We start from the raw sequence: 14,343 nt of genomic DNA on the forward strand, positions 1-14,343 counted from the left end.
CTTGATCCACCAATCTGTGAAGCTAAAGGAAAGCCTCTCTGATAGGAAATCATGGTAGCCAGCAGACCCAGTGGAAGTCTCAAATATTATGACAGATGGTGATGAAAGAGGTTATAATAAAAGAAAGGAATAGTAGCCCAAAAATGGAAGTAACCCAGGTGTCGAAGGACAGATGAGTGGCTAAGTAATTTGCGGTAAATAAGCACAATGGAATACTACTCACCTATAAATGTTAAAGTCGCATCATAAACCTTTTTGTGGGCCTCTCCAGGACCTTGCCCTTGCTGGAGAGCAGGAACGGTATAGACTGCCCCACTCTCTGAAGGGATGCTGTGACAGCCTACTCTCCCATTCAAGGAAGACTGGTCTTGAAATAAGTGCAGCCTAGAATATTCCCATCTGTGACCATGAACCGCAAGCTCAGACACACAGGGACTCAGAGTTTGCAGAGGCTCCCGTGCTAAATAGGAATAGATATGGCTTCTAGGTCAGATCAGTGGGGTAAACAATGAACTGTATTTACATATTTTCTTCAAGTTTGGGAGCTCCTCTCTGCCCTAATCCAACTTTGTAACTCTATTCTCAACTCTGATACCAGCTTCCCAGACAGTATTTTTACGCCACCTGCATGCTAACTAAAGGGCTCAGGCAAAAAATCACTAAATTCTTTGCCCCTTTGGAACATCCTTAAAATAGACTTCCTAGTTTCTTTCCACCTGAAGACGCCTAATTGCATCTGCTCTATTCCTACCTTTGAGTTTCTGTTTATTAAGCAGTTTTTCCTACTTTAGATCTTACCACTTTTCAACCACCATGTTGCAGATGCTACTAAGATGACATCTCGACTTCCCTCGGCAGAGCACCTCACTATTGTGCTCTGATATCTTGCTTTTAAAAAAAGATTTTATTTATTTATTAATGAGAAAGATAGAAGAGGGAGAGAGAGAGAGTAAGAGAACCAGACATCACTCTGACACATGTGCTGCTGGGGATGGAACTCAAGACCTCATGTTTGAGAGTCTAGTGCCTTAGCCATTGTGCCACCTCCCAGATGCCCCCTTTTTTAATGAGAAGTTCTGACATCTCACTTCTCCAGAGCCCTATGCCACTATGGAAAAGTAGAAACAAGCTAGGAGTATGATGGATCCACCTTCCAATGTCCATGTCCAGTGGAGAACCAATTACAAAAGCCAGACCTCCCACCTTCTATACCCTCGAAACAATGTTGGCCTATACTCTCAGAAGGATAAAGAATAGGGTTCTTACAATGGAGGGGATAGGACAATTCATAATTTTGATGAATCATGTGAGAGAGTCACAGAAGTATCGATCACTCAATCTTACTACAGTGTCTTAAGGAGCCATCTAGATAAGGAATCAGGGCTTCCTGGTTGAATGATTGAAGGAATGATTGAAGGAATGTCCACTTGGCATTTGAATGAGAAGGAGAGAGAAGACAATTTGAAAAGCAAGACATAAAGGTCGCAAGTTGTGTGGACAGGATTCCACTTGTACTCTTGGATTAAAAGGGTATAGATATTTGTGAGTATTAGACTGTAAAATGGTGGGTAGGGGTAGATATTATAATGGTTATTCAAAGAAACTCTCCTACCTGTGCCTCCAAATTCCCAGGTTCAATCCCCAGATCATAAGCCAAAGCTGAGCAGTGCTCTGGTGAAAAAAATAATAATAAATAAATGAATAATTACAATGTTTAACTTATTTTATTGAGGAGATGTTATTTTACAAGCCTGTCAGTAGTGCAAGGACTCATGGTCCCCACCTGCAAGGGAAAGCTTCAGAAGTGGTGAAGCAATGTTGCAAGTGTCTCTCTGTCTCTCATCCTCTCTATTTCTCTCTACCCTATTGATTTCTGACTGTCTCTATCCAATAAATAAAGATAATAAAAACTTTTAAAATAAGAATAGAAGAAAGAGTTTCATTATGTTGAGATCAAAACAGTCCTGCAAGGTGCTACAGTGTAGATGAAATGAACTAAACGTTTAAGTATCCTCAATCTATTAAAATTCAGTGATAAAAGAAAAAAACATACAAGTCCTACAATAAAATTTAGGGAAACCATTTCATGATTTTAGAGTGTGTAATGAATTTTGGTTATAACACTAAAGACAAACACAAGAGCGTAAAGAACAAAATCATAATGACAATGAGTTTTCAAATATTTGTGTGTCAGAGCCAGCAACAGAGAAAATAAACATTCTACGAAATATGAGGTAGCATCTGCAAATCATACATCTGATGAATGGATATTCAGAACAGAAGAAAAGGGCTAGGGGAGATATCGTAATGGTTATGCCTCAGGCCTGAAAACACAGGTAAAATTCTCAACCTAAGCCAAAGCTCGGCAGTGCTACAGTCAAATAAAAATACTGATAAACCTCAATGCATGAAAAGCAAAAATTAGACAGCATTTGGTGTATCACACTAAAGTAAAGGACTCTGGAGTGTATGGGGGGGGGGGCTTTTGGGAGGCTTTCAACTGTACTTACATAAACCATTAACCACTTATAAAATACATTTAAAAGAAAAAATATGTGCATTATTCATTTATCTACTTATTATCCATTTATTATTTATAGCTACAGAGACAAATTCAGAAGGGAGGAGACAGAGAGGGAGAGAGAATGAGAGACTCCAGCAACAGGGCTTCACCTACTTGTAAAGTGACCTCCTGCAGGTGGAGTGCCTGGGTTAGGGTTAGGGTTAGGGTTAGGGTTAGGGTTAGGGTTAGGTTTAGGATGCCTGGGGTGCCAGCTGGGATCCTTGTTCTTGGTACTGTGTGGTACCTTTCAGTCCCCATAGACATTTTCCAAAATATATGAACAAATGGTCCAAAACAAAAGATCATCAACATCATTAATCAACAGAGTAATACAAAAATGAAAATTTAAAAAAAGATGCTTTAGAAAAGGTATTAGAATTGTAGCTCTACTCCCAGAGGGGTAAAGAATAGGAAAGCTATCACCGTAGGGGACAGGATACGGAGGTCTGGTGGTGGGAACTGTGCGAATTTGTACCCATCTTATCGTACGGTTTTGTCAATGTTTCTTTTTTATAAATAATAAAATTTAAAAAACAAAAAATATACCTTTTACAATAGAAAAAAATAATTGTAGCACTAAGTCCTGGGAGGTGGTGCACCAGGTTAAAGGAAATGAGTACTAAGTTCAAGGATCTGCACAGAGTTACAAGTTAAAGACCCTGGCTCCCACCTGCAGGGAGGACGCTTCACAAGCAGTGAAGCAGGTCATCAAGTGTCTATCTTTCTATGTCCCTCTCTATCTCTATCTCCCCCTCCTCTCTCATCTGCCGTCATGATGGCTATTGTACAACAGAATTCTTATTTATTTATTTATTTCCTTTTGCTGCCCTTGTTAATTTATAGTTGTAGTTATTATTATTGTTGTTATTGATGTCATTAAATAGGACAGAGAGAAATGGAGAGAGGAGGGGAAGGCAGAGAGGGGGAGAGATGTATAGACACCTGCAAACCTGCTTCACCACCTTTGAAACGACTCCCCTGCAGGTGGGGAACTGGTGCCTCTAAATGAGGTCCTTGCACTTTGTGCCACCTGTACTTAACCTGTTGTGCTACTACCGGATTCCTGTACCACAACTTTCTTATCCTCTCATCTGCCATTGGACAGCAAGTTTGCTTTCATAGTTGGGCTATTGTGAATTGTGCTACTATGAATAGGTGTGTCTATAAAAAATAATAGTCATATATTCTAGATTGTCTGGTTTAGTGGAACACAGTTGTAAATTATAACTTCATATGATCCTTTCAATTTCATTATAATTTGTCCTAACTTCTTCCCTTCCCTTTACAATCCTATTCACTAGGTCCTCTATCTTTTCTAAAAAAATTTATTGGGGGACTAATGGTTTGCAGTGGACAATAAAATTCAATAGTTTATACATGCACAGCAGTCCCCAGTTTTCCACTCACCCCCTTCTAGGTCCTCCTCTGCCATCATGATCCAGGACCCAAGCCCTCCCCCCACACCCCAGAGTCCTTTACTTTGGTGCAATACACCAGACCTAGTCCAAGCTCTGCTTAGTGTTTTCCCTTCTGATCTTGTTTTTCAACTTCTGTCTATAAGTGAGATCATCCCACATTCACTCTTCTCTTTCTGACTTATCTCATTTAATATGATTTCTCCCAGCTCTATCCAAGATGGGGTAAATAAGGTGACTTTGCCATTTTTAGGGTCCTCTAGCTTTTCCTGTGAGTTTGGCTAAAGGCTTAGCAACTGTATTTAGTCTTCAAAGAACTTAGTTTCATTGATTTTTATTGTTTTCAATGTTATTTATTTCTTCCCTAAATTTAATTTTCTTCCACCTACTGAGTTTGTTTTTCCTTTTCTAGACCCTTCAGATGTAAGGTTTGATTATTTATTTTTGTTGTTTATTATTATTATTATTATGGCAAACACTAGAAGAAGAATTATTATTATTATTATTTGATATGAGTCTGTATCACCACAAATGTCCCATATATTCTGGTAGCCCCTGTCTCCATTTTTATTTGTTTCCAGGAAAGGTTTAATATCTTTTCCTTTTTAAAATTTATTTCCTCTTTCCCTTCTGTCTCTGATTTCTCGGGAGACTGAGTTTTTTTTTTTTTTTTGTAATAGTATAAGAATTTGAACTTCTGATTTTTTTCCTTAAGTGCAGAGGCTGTCTAGTGATTACTATGCTTTCTTTTCCCATTAATATGCTAGTGTAGGGCCTTGGTGGCGGCACATCTGATTGAGCGCAAATGTTATAATGCTCAAGGGCTCAAGTTTGAGCTGCCAGCCACCATCTGCAGGAAGGGAAAAGCTTTGTGAGTGATGAATCAGGGCTGCAGGTGTCTATCTGTCTCTCTCCCTCTCTATTATTATTACACCTGCAGACCTGCTTCATTGCCTGTGAAGTGACGCCCCTGTGGGTGGAGAGCCAGGGCTCAAATGGGAATCCTTACTCCAGTGGGTGAGCTTTGCGCCACCTGAGCTTAACCAGCTGCGCTACTGCCTGACTCCCAATGTCCTAACTTTTAACTTTATTAGTTTGTACTGTCTACAATAAGCAACCAAATGAAAATTGTGTTTGAATAGGTTACCTGCCATTTACAATCATTCTATCTGGATTAGGTATAGAAAATTTTAGCACAGTGTATGCAACTTTGGACAGGTGGCCTGTATTAAGCTTCTTAAAAGGAAATGTTTTGGAGGTTCCCAGAAGATGGCAGACTGAGAAGCTGCTATGGCTTGAGCTCTTACCACATCTCCTGAAACGGTAGGATTTTCTGTCTTTAGTAGGCCCGTCAATAAGGGGTCCTAGCAGTGACACCAAGGAGGTGACTATAACTTAATTTGGGTTAAAAAAATAGAGTAGAAAGAAAGGGGAAAAATGTTTTTCTTTTAAATTATTATTCCCAAAGCACACCTCCTCCCCCTTGCCCCCCCCATAACCAGTCCCTGGGGACCGGCTCCTAGCAGGCTCCCCTGCTGAGCTTCTTTCTTTACCAAGATTCCCATCCCACCAGAGAGTATCATTCATTCTAAGTCTATTCCCTGCTGAAACCTTTGGCCTTTTTTCTTTCTAAGTAGCGAACCAGCTGCCTCTGCACAACAGCTCCCCTCCCCCCCAATAGATAATTAAATAATAAAAAATAAATAAATAAAAAACTCTTTCCTTTCATTGCTTTTTATTATTGTTCTTTTTCTTATCTTTTTCTTTTTTCTCTCTCTCTTTCTTTTTTTTTCTTTTTTTTCTCATTCTTGTCATACTTTCTTCCTTAATCCTACAGCTTTCTGAATTCACTGATACACATTTGGGAATTATTTAGGGGAAGAAATCTGACTCAGAGTGGACTCTGTGAGTATCTCTGCTCAACTTCCCTTCTTCCTTTAGCTATCCCTAGAATATACAGTGGATAGTAGATTTGCATAACTGTCTATTCCTGCTATCCTTGTCTAGTCCAGAGGGTTTTTTTTTTCTTTCTTAACAATTAGCTGCCTCTGCTCAGGAGGCTTGAGGCAATCTGGGACAGGGTGTTTTACCCTGCTCTATTTTATTATTAATATTATATAAAGGCATATATCTCCCCCCCCCCCTTTAGCTTGATCAGAATTAACTCTTAGGGTATCTTTAATTGCTAGGGTAGTGGGCATCTTATCTATTGTGAGAGGAACTTGTCTCATTACTCCTACTTCCTCTACAGACTCTCCATTCTTCCTCCTCCTAGCTAATTAAAAAAATAAAAAATAAATTAATCAACTAAAAAAAAACTTCCCTTTCACTGCTCTTTAATTACAGCTCTTTTTCTTAACTTTTCTCTTTTCTCTTGTTTCTCTCTCTCTTTTTTTTAATCTTGTCATACACTACTTCCTTCCTTATTCTTTGCCTTTCTGAATTTGTGAATTATTTTGGGGAAGAAATCTGACTCAGAGTGGACTCTCTATGTGTGTATCTCTGCTCTACTTCCCTTTATCCTCTTGTTACCCCTTGAATATACAGTGGATAGTAGATTTGAATAACTGTCTATTCTTGCTATCCCTTCTTTCTTTTCTCTTTCTTCTTCACTTGGACTTGGTTGTTATTTTTTCACGGACTGGAGACATTGTTTGGCTAACTGGTAGTGCCTAAATTGCTTCAATACTTGCTTCAGTTGCTATTGTAAATCCTAAGGTTGGTGAGTGCATTTGTCATAAAGGTATTTAGTACAATGTTGCTTGTACTCAAGACACAACAACTGAGGAACAACAGAGCATAAAAATGAGAAACACATAAATCAAAAAAATGGGTAGATCAAAAACAAATAAAACTGCTACTCCAATGAATGAAGACAAGAGCCCAGAAGAAACTACAGATCAGCCAGAAGTAACCATAGATAAGAAAAGTATGCAAGCAATAATAAACTTATTAATCACAGAAATGAAAACAACATTGGAGGAAAGGAATGGCAGTATTAGGGAAACAACAGTTGAGACCCCCAAGGAAAATACTGATTATCTTGAGGCAATTAGAGAACTGAAAGCTGAAATAGCTGTAATGAATAAAGAAGCTGAGGCAAGGGAAAGCAGACTAATATAAGAAGAAAACAGAATTAGTCAGACAGAGGATGAGTTAGAGAAAACTAAGAAAGAGGTGAAAGAGCTCAAAAAGAGATTTAGAGACACTAAAAACAACAACATGGACATATGGGATGATCTCAAAAGAAGTAACATTCGTATAATTGGCCTGCCATAGGAAGAAAGAGAGGAAGGGGAAGGAAACATTCTAGAGGAAATAATAGAAGAAAACTTCCCAGACCTGAATAACAGAAAGGACATCAAGATTCAAGAGGCCCAGAGAGTTCCAAACAGAATCAACCCAGACCTGAAGACACCAACACACATCATAGTCACAATGAGAAGAAGTAAGGATAAAGAAAGGATCCTAAAGGCTGCAAGAGAGAAACAAAAAGTCACATACAGGGGAAAACCCATAAGATTATCTGCAGACTTCTCCACTCAAACTCTAAAAGCCAGAAGAGAATTTCAAGGTATCTATTGATCCCTGAATGAAAAAGGGTTTCAACCAAGGATAATATATCCTGCTAGGCTTTCGTTCAAACTAGATGGAGTCATCAAAACCGTCTCAGACAAACAACAGTTAAAGGAAGCAACCATCACCAAACCGGCCCTGAAAGAGGTTCTAAAAGACCTCTCATAAACAAGAACATCACTATAATACTTGCAATATATCAGAGCAAACAAAAATTTATTTTGAACAATGGCACTACAATACATTAAATGCATAATATCAATAAATGTCAATGGCTTAAACTCACCCATCAAAAGGAACAGAGTGGGGGGATGGACCAGAAAACATAACCCAACCATATGCTGCTTGCAAGTGTTGTTTTCGCCGGGCTGGCTTCACGGGCGGGTAACAGACGACCCGGGACTCATGGCTGGGTTGTACGCAGTATCTCTTTATTCATGCAGGATGCAGTGCAATCTATACCAAGCTAAGCTAAACTAAAAACTACAAACAATCTTGTCCTTATAAATATACTAACCCAGTAGGGTGGTAACAGGATGCGACAGGATGCGACGCAGAGAGGGTGGAGAGAAAAGTGACTGGTGAAAATCAGGGTATGACAAGGAGAGGGGGCGGAGCAGGCAAGAATTCTACCACTGAACCACCAATGCCCTGGAGGGAGGGTGGTGCTTGTTAACAGAGGTTATGTAAATAGAATACAGTGTTATATAAAAAGAATGCAGGAGGGATTAAACCATATGAAACAGAAGGGGTTTTTATAAGCAGAATTAGAAGCATACCAACATGCAAGAATCCCATCTGTCACAACAAGATAAACACAGACTTAAAGTGAAAGGATGAAAAACTATCATACAGGCTAACAGACCACAAAAAAGGGCAGGAACAGTCATTCTCATCTCAGACACAATAGATTTTAAATTAAATAAAGTAATAAAAGATAGGCAAGGACATTACATAATGATTAGAGGATCAATCAGCCAAGAAGACTTAACAATTACTAACATCTATGCACCCAATAAGGGACCATCTAAAAACAACAAGCACTTACTGAAAGAATTTCAAAAATACATCAATAGTTATACAATAATAGTGGGAGACTTCAATACCCCACTCTCACACTTAGAACAGCAATGCAGAGAACCAACAAAGATACAATAGAATTGAATGAAGAGATTGACAGACTAGACCTCTTGGACATTTTCAGAGTCCTTCACCCCAAAAAACTGTAATACACCTTCTTTTCAAATCCACATAACACATACTCAATAATAGACCACATGGTAGGCCACAAAGACAGCATCAATAAATTCAAGAACATTGAAATTATCCCAAGTATCTTCTCTGACCACAGTGGAGTAACACTAACATTTAACAACAAACGGAAAATTATTAAAAGTCACAGAATTTGGAAACTAAATAACATACTCCTTAAGAACCACTGGGTCAGAGATTCACTCAAGCAGGAAATTCAAATATTCCTGGAAACAAATGAAAATGAAGACACAACCTATTAAAGTATTTGAGACACAGCTAAAGCAGTACTGAGAGGGAATCTTATAGACATACAATCACATATTAAACACCAAGAAAAACCTCAAATGAACGACCTTACTGCACACCTTAAGGACTTAGAGGAAGAGGAACAAAGAAACCCTAAAGCAACCAGAAGGACAGAAATCACTAAAATTACAGCAGAAATAAACAACATTGAAAATAAAAGAACCATACAAAAGATCAATGAAGCCAAATGTTGGTTCTTTGAAAGATTAAACAAAATTGACAAACCCCTAGCCAGATTCACCAAACAAAAAAGAGAGAAGACTCAAATTAATAGAATTGTAAACGATGGAGGAGATATCACAACTGACAGAACAGAAATCCAGAGAATCATGCAAAACTTCTGTGAAGAACTATACGCCATCAAGATAGAGAATCTGGAAGAAATGGGACAATTCCTAGAAACATGTCCTTCCAAAACTGAACAAAGAAGAACTACAAAATCTGAATGCACCAATCACAGACAAAGAATTTGAAACCATTATTGAGAACCTCCCTAACAACAAAAGTCCTGGTCCCGACAGCTTCACAAAACTTTCAAGAAACAGTACCCATTCTTCTTAAGCTTTTCCATAAGATTGAAGAAACAGGAATACTCCCTTCCACCTTCTATGAAGCCAAAATCACCCTGATACCAAAAGCTGATAGGGACAGAACAAAAAAGGAAAACTACAGACCAATATCGCTGATGAACATAGATGCCAAAATATTAAACAAGATCTTGGACAACCGGATACAGCAACATATCAAAAAGATAGTTCATCACGACCAAGTGGGATTCATCCCAGGAATGCAAGTCTGGTTCAGCATCCGTAAGTTAATCAGTTGTCATTCACCACATCAATAAAAGCAAAGCCAAAAACCACATGATTATCTCAATAGATGCAGAGAAAGCCTTTGACAAAATGCAACACCCATTCATGCTCAAAACTCTACAAAAAATGGGAATAGATGGGAAATTGGGAAATTCCTCAAGATAGTGGAGTCTATATATAGCCAACCTACAGCCAACATCATACTCAATGGACAGAAGCTGAAAGCATTCCCCCTCAGATCAGGGATTATACAGGGCTGTCCACTGTCACCATTACTCTTCAACGTAGTATTGGAAGTTCTTGCCATAGCAATCAGGCAAGAGAAAGAAATCAAAGAAATACAGATTTTAAGGGAAGAAGTCAAGCTCTCACTATTTGGAGATGATATGATAGTATACATAGAAAAACCTAAAGAATACATCAGACAACTACTGGAAGGTATTAGGCAATATAGCAAGGTATCAGGCTACAAAATCAATGTACAAAAATCAGTGGCATTTCTTTATGCAAACACTAAATCTGAAGAAGAAGACATCCAGAAATCACTTCCATTTACTGTTTAAGTAAAATCAATAAAATGCCTAGGAATAAAGTTGACCAAAGAAGTGAAAGACTTATATACTGAAAACTATGAGGCGCTGCTCAAGGAAATAGAAACTGATACCAAGAAATTGAAAGATATCCCATGCTCATGGATTGGAAGAATAAATATCATCAAAATGAATATTCTCCCCAGAGTCATATACAAATTTAATGCAATACCCATCAAAGTTCCACCAAGCTTCTTTAAGAGAATAGAACAAGCAGTACAATCATTTATCTGGAACCTGAAAACACCTAGAATTGCCAAAACCATCTTGAGGCAAAGAAACAGAAATGGAGGCATCACACTCCTAGACCTTAAACTATATTATAATGCCATCATCATCAAAACAGCCTGGTAATTGAACAAAAATAGGCACACAGACCACTGGAACAGAATTGAAAGCCCAGAAATAAATCCCCACACCTATGGACATCTAATCTGTGATGAGGGTGCCCAAAGGATTAAATGGAAGAAGGAGGCTCTCTTCAATAAATGGTGCTGGGAAAACTGGGTTGAAACAGGCAGAAAAATGAAATTGAACCACGTTATCTCGCCAGAAAAAAAAATCAACTCCAAGTGGATCAAAGACCTGTATGTCAGACCAGAAACAATCAAATACTTAGAGGAAAACATTGGTAAAATACTTTCCCACTTACACCACAAGGACATCTTTGATGAATCAAACCCAATTGCAAGGAAGACTAAAGCCAAACAAACCAATGGGACTACATCAAATTGAAAAGCTTCTGCACATCCAAAGAAACTATTAAACAAACAAAGAGACCCATCACAGAATGGAGAATATCTTCTTATGCCGTACATCAGACAAGAAACTAATCACCAAAATATATAAAGAGCTCAGCAAACTTAGTCGCAAAAAAGCAAATGACCCCATCCAAAAATGGGCAGAGGATATGAACAAAACATTGACCTCAGAGGAGATCCAAATGGCTAACAAATATATGAAAAACTGCTCTAGGTCACTGATTGTCAGAGAAATGCAAATTAAGACAACACTAAGATACCACATGACTCCTGTAAGAATGGCATACATTAAAAAGGACAGCAGCAACAAATGCTGGAGAGGATGTGGGGACAGAGGAACCCTTTTGTATTGCTTGTGGGAATGTAAATTGGTCTACCCTCTGTGGAGAGCTGTCTGGAAAACTCTCAGAAGGCAAGACATGGACCTTCCATATGATCCAGTAATTCCTCTGCTGGGATTATACCCCAAGGACTCCATAACACCCAACCAAAAATAGGTGTGTACTCCTAATAGCTAAAACCTAGAAGCAACCCAGGTGCCCAACAACAGATGAGTGGCTGAGAAAGCTGTGGTATATATACACAATGGAATACTATGCAGCTATCAAGAACAATGAACCCACCCTCTCTGACCCACCTTGGACAGAGCTAGATGGAATTATATTAAGTGAGCTAAGTCAGAAAGATAAAGATGAGTATGGGATGATCCCACTCATCAACAGAAGTTGAGTAAGAAGATCTGAAAGGGAAACCAAAAGCAGGTCCTGACCAAACTGTAAGTAGGGCACCAACGTAAAAACCCTGTGGTGAGGGGTAGACATGCAGCTTCCTGGGACAGTGGGGGGTGGGAGAGGGTGGGAGGGATAGGTCACAGTCTTTTGGTGGTGACAATGGTGTTTATGTACACTCCTAGTAAAATGTAGTCATATAAATCACTAGTTAATTAATATGAGAGGGGGAAAATTAATTGTATGTCTCAAAATTTTTTAGAACAAAGACTGAGTATTTCTAATATATAGGCTGTGTACTTGATATGCGACTCTCTCAAAAGCCTAGACCAAGTAGATCAGAAGCAACCAATAACACACTATATACAAGATACTGGGTACTGTACAGCAAATCCTAACAAAAGGACGTTTCAAAGTTAACCCAATTACCAATTAATGTGATGATAACATTAACTATAGATTGTCTTTTTGAACCCTAAGACAGCAGGAACCTCACATCTCCACTATAGAGCCTCTTCTTGCCCCAGTCCTGGAACCCTTGGATAGGGCGCACTTTCCCGTATGCCTCTCCCAATCCATATCAAATAATATTTCCTCTGCTGATCACAACCTAATCAACACAATGATTGCCACCTCAACATGCTTCACTTCAGACTGTGTCCAGAGACTTCACGTGTGGAATGACAACCCTTCAGCTTCATTACTCGGGTGAGACCTTTCCTTTCATAGTATACTCTAATTCCATCTCAGGTGGTTCACTTTCTAACAAAGTCCCAAAACCTAGATATAAACCAGTTTCTGTGGGAGAGAGCATATGTTCACACGTATCCATAAACTACTGTAAAATATATACCTGAAAGCAGAATTACACTAGAGTTTGCAGTGAGTATCCCTCTAACACTTCCTCTCCACTATTCCAAGCTTTGGGTCCATGATTGCTCAACAATTTGTTTGACTTTCTATGTTAACTCTCTTTTCAGTCACCAGGTTCCAGATGTCATCCGGATGCTGGCCAGGCTTCCCTGGACTGAAGACCCCACCAATTTGTCCTGGAGCTCTGCTTCCCCAGAGACACAGCCTACTAGGGAAAGAGAGAGGCAGACTGGGAGTATGGACCGACCAGTCAACGCCCATGTTCAGCGGGGAAGCAATTATAGAAGCCAGACCTTCTACCTTCTGCATGCCACAACAACCCTGGGTCCATGCTTCCAGAGGGATAGAGAGTGGGGAAGCTATCATGGGAGGGGGTGGGAGATGGAGATTGGGCGGTGGGAATTGTGTAGATTTGTACCCCTCCTACACTAAGGTTTTGTTAATTTATCCTTTCTTAAATAAATTTAAAATAAATAAATAAAACAAAAACAAGAAAAAACAAAAAAAGGAAATGTTTTGTAAAAGTCAATATGATATCCCAGATACAGAGCAGTGTATCTAGTGCTCTGAGCAAGAATATTCAAACCAAGAGAGAACATTCTACCTGCCCAAGTTGGTTACCTACTTGGACTTTGAAGATCCTTTTGGGATGGCTCTGGCCTGAACAGCTTTGTGCTTCTCTGTCATCACAGTGGTGGTTTGTGGGTCTTTGTGAAGCACCAAGACACACCAATAGTCAAGGCCAATAACAGGACTCTCAGCTACATCCTGCTCATCTCCCTCCTCCTCTGCTTCCTCTGCTCCTTTCTCTTCATTGGGCGTCCACACCCAGTCACCTGCATCCTCCAGCAAATCACATTTGGACTTGTGTTTACTGTGGCTCTTTCCACTGTGTTGGCAAAAAAACATTCTTGTACTATTGGCATTCAAATCCATAAAGTCAGGAAGAACCATGAGGTGGCTGTTGGCATCAGGGGCTTCTAACTATGTCATTCCCATCTGCACTCTTGTCCAAGTGGTTATCTGTGGCATGTGGCTTGGGCTGTCTCCCCGCTTCATTGATGTAGACACACGCTCTGAGCCCAGGCACCTGCTCATCGTGTGTAACAAGCTCTCAGTTGCTGCGTTCTACTGTGTGCTGGGATACCTGGGCTCCTTGGCCCTGGTCAGCTTCTCCTTGTCCTACCTTGTCCGCAACCTGCCTGACGCCTTCAATGAAGCCAAGTTCTTGACCTTCAGCATGCTGGTGTTCTGTAGCGTCTGGGTGACCTTTCTGCCTGTCTACCGCGGTGCCCAGGGTAAGCTCATGGTGGCCTTGGAGATCTTCTCCATCTTGGCCTCCAGTGCTGGTCTCCCAGCGTGCATCTTTGCTCCCAAGTGTTACATCATTCTGATCAGACCTGACAAGAACTCTTTGAAACATCTAAAGAATAAAATGGACCCCAGGAGAAATGGACATACTTAG

The 14,343-nt window shown here is 39.6% G+C and overlaps 1 pseudogene; it reads left to right on the top strand.

The window, feature by feature from the left end:
• The first annotated feature begins 229 nt into the window (after positions 1-229).
• On the top strand, positions 230-14,343 carry LOC132535636 (vomeronasal type-2 receptor 116-like; annotated as a pseudogene).

Source organism: Erinaceus europaeus, chromosome 23 (genome assembly GCF_950295315.1).
Source record: "Erinaceus europaeus chromosome 23, mEriEur2.1, whole genome shotgun sequence".
Taxonomy (NCBI): Eukaryota; Metazoa; Chordata; class Mammalia; order Eulipotyphla; family Erinaceidae; genus Erinaceus; species Erinaceus europaeus.